This window comes from Arachis ipaensis, chromosome B06 (assembly GCF_000816755.2).
Source record: "Arachis ipaensis cultivar K30076 chromosome B06, Araip1.1, whole genome shotgun sequence".
NCBI classification, from domain to species: domain Eukaryota; kingdom Viridiplantae; phylum Streptophyta; class Magnoliopsida; order Fabales; family Fabaceae; genus Arachis; species Arachis ipaensis.
This window is the reverse complement of record NC_029790.2, coordinates 27,343,465-27,350,236: the sequence shown is the minus strand read 5'-3', so window position 1 is coordinate 27,350,236 and position 6,772 is coordinate 27,343,465.

Here is a 6,772-nt window from a genome sequence, read left to right as displayed (position 1 = left end):
GTGGGATTCGACCCTTACTCACGTAAGGTATTACTTGGACGACCCAGTGCACTTGCTGGTTAGTTGTATCGAAGTTGTGACAATTATGAATTAAGATCAGAGCACCAAGCTTTGGAGCCATTACCAGGGATTGTTTGAGCCTGGACATCACAATTTCGTGCACCAGTGATCATGGTAGCCGGGATCTCCGTCTCGTAAGTACTCGGCATCACAAAATTACTCAAGATCTGATGCCATAGCCGAGCCTCATCATTCAAGTACACTCTCTTGATCCCTCTAGGCATAGTGGTGTTCTGACCAATCTCCCAAGGAACAGCAGGGTCGAGAGCTATCCGTGCCTTTACGGCGTCCCAATCAAACCGCATCTGGCCCATGTCCTCCTCAGCCTGTGCAAAATCATCTGGCTGATCGGACTTGGCTGGGAGCTGGAGAATGGTCTCGATGGCCTCCTCAGTGACCAGAATTTGCTTTCCCCTCAGGTTCACTGCATCTAGGGTAGTAAGGTAGTAGTTGCAATAGAATTCCCGGACCCAAGATGTATTGACCTCAGTCAGTGGTCTCTCCAGAAAGAACCAGCCCCTTTGCTTGATTTGCTCAGTAGTGTATTGCTGGAGGGCTTCTGGAATCTTCAAGGTACGTTCCAGGTATAGATTTCTGGAGTTTGCAAAAGTCGGGTACTTCAGCTCACAGTACCGGTTTGCAAATTTTATAGGATCAGTCGAAGGGAGCAGCTGGTCAGCTTTTTCCTGCTGTGTGAAGTTCTTCTCCCGCCATGAGGAATCGTGCATTAGAGCAATGATGGGCTGGGAGGAATCTCCTCTCTTGCGCTTGCCAGTAACCTTGCCTTTGCCTTTCCTCTGTGAGGCAGACATCCTGAAAAACAGAAAACCAGGAATGGATAAAAAAATAGGAAAGCAAATAGGCAATTAAACAAAGGAAACTCAAAGCGGTAAAGGAGAAATAGAATAAGGAAAATGAGCAATTGAAATGTGATTGAATTAATGTTAAATGGAAAGAAAAAATCAATATGCCATAGTGAGAAAGTTAGAGGAAGTAAAAGTAATCAGAAAAGAGATCAACAGGGTTACTATGGTAAAAAGAAATTAGTAAATTAAAATTATTGAGTTAGGAAAGTAAGTGGCATAGAAAAAATTCCATATAACAAGGATTCACAGGTAAGAATAGAAGTACTCATAATCGAATAAAGAAAATAGGGTGATGCTGATTCGAATTGAAATAAAGAAATCAGAAATTGGAATCAGTGAATCACAATTGCAGGTTATGAACCAGGAAATCAAAGAGGATAAGGAAGTCTGCCATAGCATTCATGTAATGGTTTGGGTAAAGCAGAGTAAAACAGATTTCAGAAATGCCAAACCAAAACATGAATGAAACAATTTTTTTAAAAAAAATTTGGGCAGCATTCCAGCTGAAATTGGATTGTCCCGGAAAATAAACAGCAATCATATCAGTTCATATGAATTAAAAAATCAAGCTGCATGTACATAGATATAAAATTAAACATAAAAATTCAATGTAAACAGCAGCAACATACAAGAAAGCAGCATAGGAAACATGATTATAGCAGCAATATATTTGCACATAGAATAAAACAGAAGTAAGAACAGTGCAAGTAAACAGACCTAGATCCACTAACCACAGCCTAAGCTACCTAACAACCTAAAAATCCACTACCACATGCAAGTCTAGCTATCCTAATCATGAACATAAACGGAATAAAAAATACAGAAAAGTGACGAACGGATAGAAAGGGTTGCGTGTTGTGGAACCTGGTAAGCGGAAGGGGTGGGACAGGGAAGAAGGTGTTGAGGCAAACTTTTACTCAAACTTTTTACACCAGCTGCCCCATTCTTGCTGCTACCAACGTTTGAGCCAAAGTTTGGGGTCAAACTTTTGCTCAAACGTTGGCCCCCTAGTGGATATATGTGGCGCCAACGTTTGCCAAAAAGTTTGAGGCAAACGTTGGCGCAAACTTTTTCTCTCCAGGGTGTGTTATATTGAAATAGTTATGAAAAGAAAGTTACCTCCGGTTGGGTTGCCTCCCAACAAGCGCTCTTTTATTGTCATTAGCTTGACATTGGGGATTTCTTTTATGGTGGTTGATGCTGGTAGTGCCTTAACTTGTCTCCCCTGACTGTGATCATCCTCTTTGTTCCCTGGTGTTCAATTTCAGCGTGCTCTAATGAGAGTATGTTGCTGACAGTGTAATAGTCATCAGTCTGTTGGCTTGCTCCCAGTTGTTGATATATCAATTGCACTTTGTCACCTTTGGAAAGCCCTTCTGTTGGGATCTTCCTGTTCTTCCAACCCCTTTTTGTTTTGTTTCTGTGTTTCTTCCTTTCTTTTGTTGATACTTCTTTTCTGGCCGTAGGCTTACTTTGGATATCTCTCTTCTCAGTGGCTAATACTCCAATATCCTCTTGGACTTTTTCATCATTCTGCACAATCTTTTGCCTTGGGATGTTGTTGTGAATCACCTTGTCAAGTTCCATATAGCCTCTCTTCTCATTACTAAATTGTGCTTCTGGTAATACCTTCAGAGTGACACTCTTATCATGCATTCTGAGAGTTAATTCTCCTCCCTCTACGTCTATGATAGCCCTAGCAGTGGCCAAGAATGGCCTTCCCAGTATAATAGAGTCACCATCATCCTCATCTGAATCTAGAACCACAAAATCTGCAGGGTATATGAAATTGTCCACCTTGACCAGAAGGTTTTCAATCACACTCCTGGGGTATACCGTTGACTTATCTACTAGCTCTAGAGACATCTGTACCGGTTTAACTTCCTCTATACGCAGTTTTTTTACCAAGGAGGAGGGTATTAAGTTAATACTTGCTCCTAGATCGCACATTGCTTTAGTGATGGTTAATTCCCCAATGGTGCAAGGCAGCAAGAAGCTCCCTGGGTCCTCAAGCTTAGGAGGAAGCCCTTTTTGAATCAAAGCCCTGCATTCCTCAGTAAGCAGTATGGTTTCTTTCTCATCCCAACTTCTTTTCTTGTTGATAAGCTCCTTCAAAAACTTGGCATACAGAGGCATTTGCTTAAGTGCTTCAGCCAAGGGAATATTGATTTCCAGTTTCTTGAAAGTCTCAAGGAACTTATGAAAATGTTGGTCCTTAGTTTCTTTGTTGAACCTCTGGGGAAATGGCAGTGGAGGTGTGATGCTCTTTCCTATTTGCTGCTGTCCCTGAGTTACTTCTTTTGAACCGTGTGGTTGGTTGTCCTTCTCTTTGAGTTTCTCAATGCTCTTGTTTGGCATCACAACTTGATCCTTGGCTTCATCTGCCTTTATTTGCTCCTCATTTTCTATTGGCCTTTTGCTGCTCTCTGCTTGCTTCTTTGTAGTGTCATTATTGCTCATCAATGTTCTCCCACTCCTTAATTGTATCACCTTGCATTCTTCCTTAGGATTTGGGATTGTGTCACTGGGCAGTGAGCTTGAAGGTCTCTCAATAGAAATCTGCTTGGAGATTTGACCCATCTGCCTATCTAGGCTCTTCATGGAGGCTTCATGGTTTTTGGTTGTCATTTCCTGGTGTTTCAACATTTTGTCTATCAAGGTCTCCAAGTTGGTGAGTCTTTGAGCTTCAGGTGATGCTTGTGGTGGGTTGTGAGATGTGGGTGGTGGATGGTAGGAAATTTGGTTGGTGGGTTGGTTATTGGATTGGGACTGGTTGGGGTTGGGGTAGTTGTTTTGAGGTTTTCTGTAAAGGCTTTGGTTAGTTTGCTGCTGGTTGTGGTTTTGGTTGTTTCTTGAATTGTTTTGGTTTGAGTTCCTCTACCATGGTTGTTGGTTTTGGTTGTGACTATCTCCCCATCTGAGGTTGGGGTGATTCTTCCATGAGGGGTTGTAAGTATCACCATAGACTTCACTTGGACCAGAATGTTGGTTATGCATGTACTGGACTTGTTCTTGCTGTTGCTCCTCTTGAATTTCTTCATTCTGTCCCCATGTGGTTGATGGTTGGCTAGTGTTAACTGCTGCAACTTGGAGGTTGTCAATCCTCTTGGCCATTTGCTCAAATTGTTGTTGAATTTGCTGCTGCATTATTTTGTTTTGAGCCAAGATTGAGTCCACTCCTTCTAGCTCCATTACTCCTCTTCTTTGTGATGGTTGGCGGTTTCTTTGATGAGCAAAGAAATATTGGTTGTTAGCCACCATATCAATGAGATTTTGAGCTTCCTCTGCAGTTTTCATGAGTTGCAAAGAACCTCCAGCTGAATGATCCAAAGCTTCCTGGGATTTCAATGTTAAGCCCTCATAGAAATTCTGCAGCTTATCCCACTCAGTGAACATTTCAGGAGGACATTTCCTGATTAGAGCCTTGTATCTCTCCCATGCCTCATGGATGGTTCAGCCTCCATTTGTGTAAATGTTTGTACCTCAGTCTTCAACCTTATGATCCTTTGAGGTGGGTAAAATTTGGCAAGGAACTTGGTTACCAAATCATCCCAATTGTTGATGCTGTCTCTTGGAAGGGATTCCAACCATTGAGTGGCCTTGTCTCTGAGAGAAAATGGGAATAGCAATAGCTTGTAGCTGTCAGGAGGCACACCATTGGTTTTGACAGTGTTACAAATCCTCAAGAAAGTGGATAAGTGTTGGTTGGGGTCTTCAGGTGGTCCTCCTCCAAAAGAGCAATTGTTTTGGACTAAAGTGATGAGTTGTGGCTTTAGTTCAAAATTGTTTACATTGACATTTGGAGTTAAGATACTGCTTCCACAATGTCTAGGATTTGCAAAAGTATAGGAGGCCAAAACTCTCCTCTGGGGTAGGTTGTTATTGTTGTTGGCTGCTCCACCTGGTGGATTGGTTGAATGTTCCTCCATATCTTGGAATTCTTCTTCTGATTCCTCTTCTCCAACAATATTTTTCCCTCTTTCAGCTCTTCTTAACCTCCTGAGAGTTCTTTCGTCTTGCTCCTGAGAGGTGGGTATGGTTCTCCTTGTACCTGACATACAAGCAGAACATAAGAAACGCACAAAACCAGTGGCACATCAATCTATTGCTAGAATGAAGTTCTAGTTAGCTTAAGCAAAAATTCAAACAGTTAGTGGGTTAATTGAAACTTAAAGACCAGAAAAGTAAAAGTGCTTGATCTAGATCTCCACTTCACTTAATCATTGTCAATCTAATCAATCCCCGGCAACGGCGCCAAAAACTTGATGGATATTTTTGGGGAAAAACAAGTTTTGTTCTCTCTTGCTCCTAGCCATTCCTTCTTGCTTCAACCTTTCTCCAAGCTTTCTTCACCTATCATCAATCAATCAAACACATCAAAGCTATTCTCCAAATCATGAGATTGTGTTTCTTTCATAATATATGACAATTATAGCATAAAATCTCATGAAAGTGCATGAATTCATACATAGTTGATTGAATCAAAGGAAACATGGAAATCTACCCAATTGGCTTGCTTATGACTCAAGAAAGTGCATAAATCAATTGAAAATAAAAGAAAAAGGCTAGTGAAACTAGGCTAAGATGACTTGTCATCAGTGACGCGATCGCGTGGGGTGCGCGATCGCATGAGAGAGGGGAAGAAGGGAGACGCGATCGCGTGGGTCGCGCGATCGCGTCGCTGGAGTTTGTGCTAAACGCACGACTTCAGCGCCGTTTTAGCGCAACTCTCTGTCTCCTTTTGGGGTGATGTGCAATCCATGCGACGCGATCGCGTCGCTCACGCGGTCGCGTGGGATTGGTATTGTACAAGTGACGCAGTCGCATGGGGCATGCGATCGCGTGGGCCAATTTGTGCGAAACGCACAGGGGCCGCACGATTCCAGCCTAACTTTCTGTTCGTTGGATCCTTACGCCGATATATATATCACGCGGCCGCGTGGGTTACACGGTCGCGCGGGTGGTGTTTTTTGCGATATGACGCGATCGCATGGGGCATGCGATCGCGTCGTGCATCCCCTTTTTTTTTGTGCATGAAAAATGCAGAATGCAATGATTAATAAGAATGTTATGCATGATTTCAGGTTTAATAAATTAAAATGAAAAAGGAAAAATGAAAGCAATTAACAAGAATTAAATTGAAAAAGAAACGACCATACCCTGGTGGGTTATCTCCCACCTAGCACTTTTAGTTAAAGTCCTTAAGTTGGACATTGGAGGAGTATCCTGTTATGGTGGCTTATGTTTAAATTCGTCCAAAAATCTCCACCAGTGCTTGGAATGCCAATAGCCTCCGGGGTCCCAAACTAGGCATGTAAAGCTTCTGAACAACTTTAAATATATTGTTAGGCTCCCGGGATGACAAATGTCAGAATAAACTCCAGGATTCCAAGCCTTGCTTTTAAATCCACCTCCGTCTTGATCTACATGTCTCCATTCGGGCGGGTTAAAAAGTATAATCTCACCTTGATGACCAAACATCTTCCGTGATCCATGTGATTGAGCATGATACCAATCCGTGTACCTTGAAGTGAAGCGTGGAACCTTATTGAACCTTGTGCACCAGCTCTGAGTACGAGCCATTTCCTTCTTACTCCTAAAGCCGCAGAGAGCTCTAAGTTGGCCATCTGTTTCGAGCAAACCATATTCAAGTGATTAAGTACAGTTATCAGTTAAGGATTTTACCCAGTTGAATAAGTAAAATTATAAGTTAAGGATTGTACCCACTTGAAGCTTGTATTAGGTGGTAATGGCCTTGGGATAGGTGTTTTTGGTGGTTCTGCAAGTTCCGTTTCCTTGTGCTCTTCTGTGAATTCTTCCACTTCCTTGCAAAGATCTTCAATTGT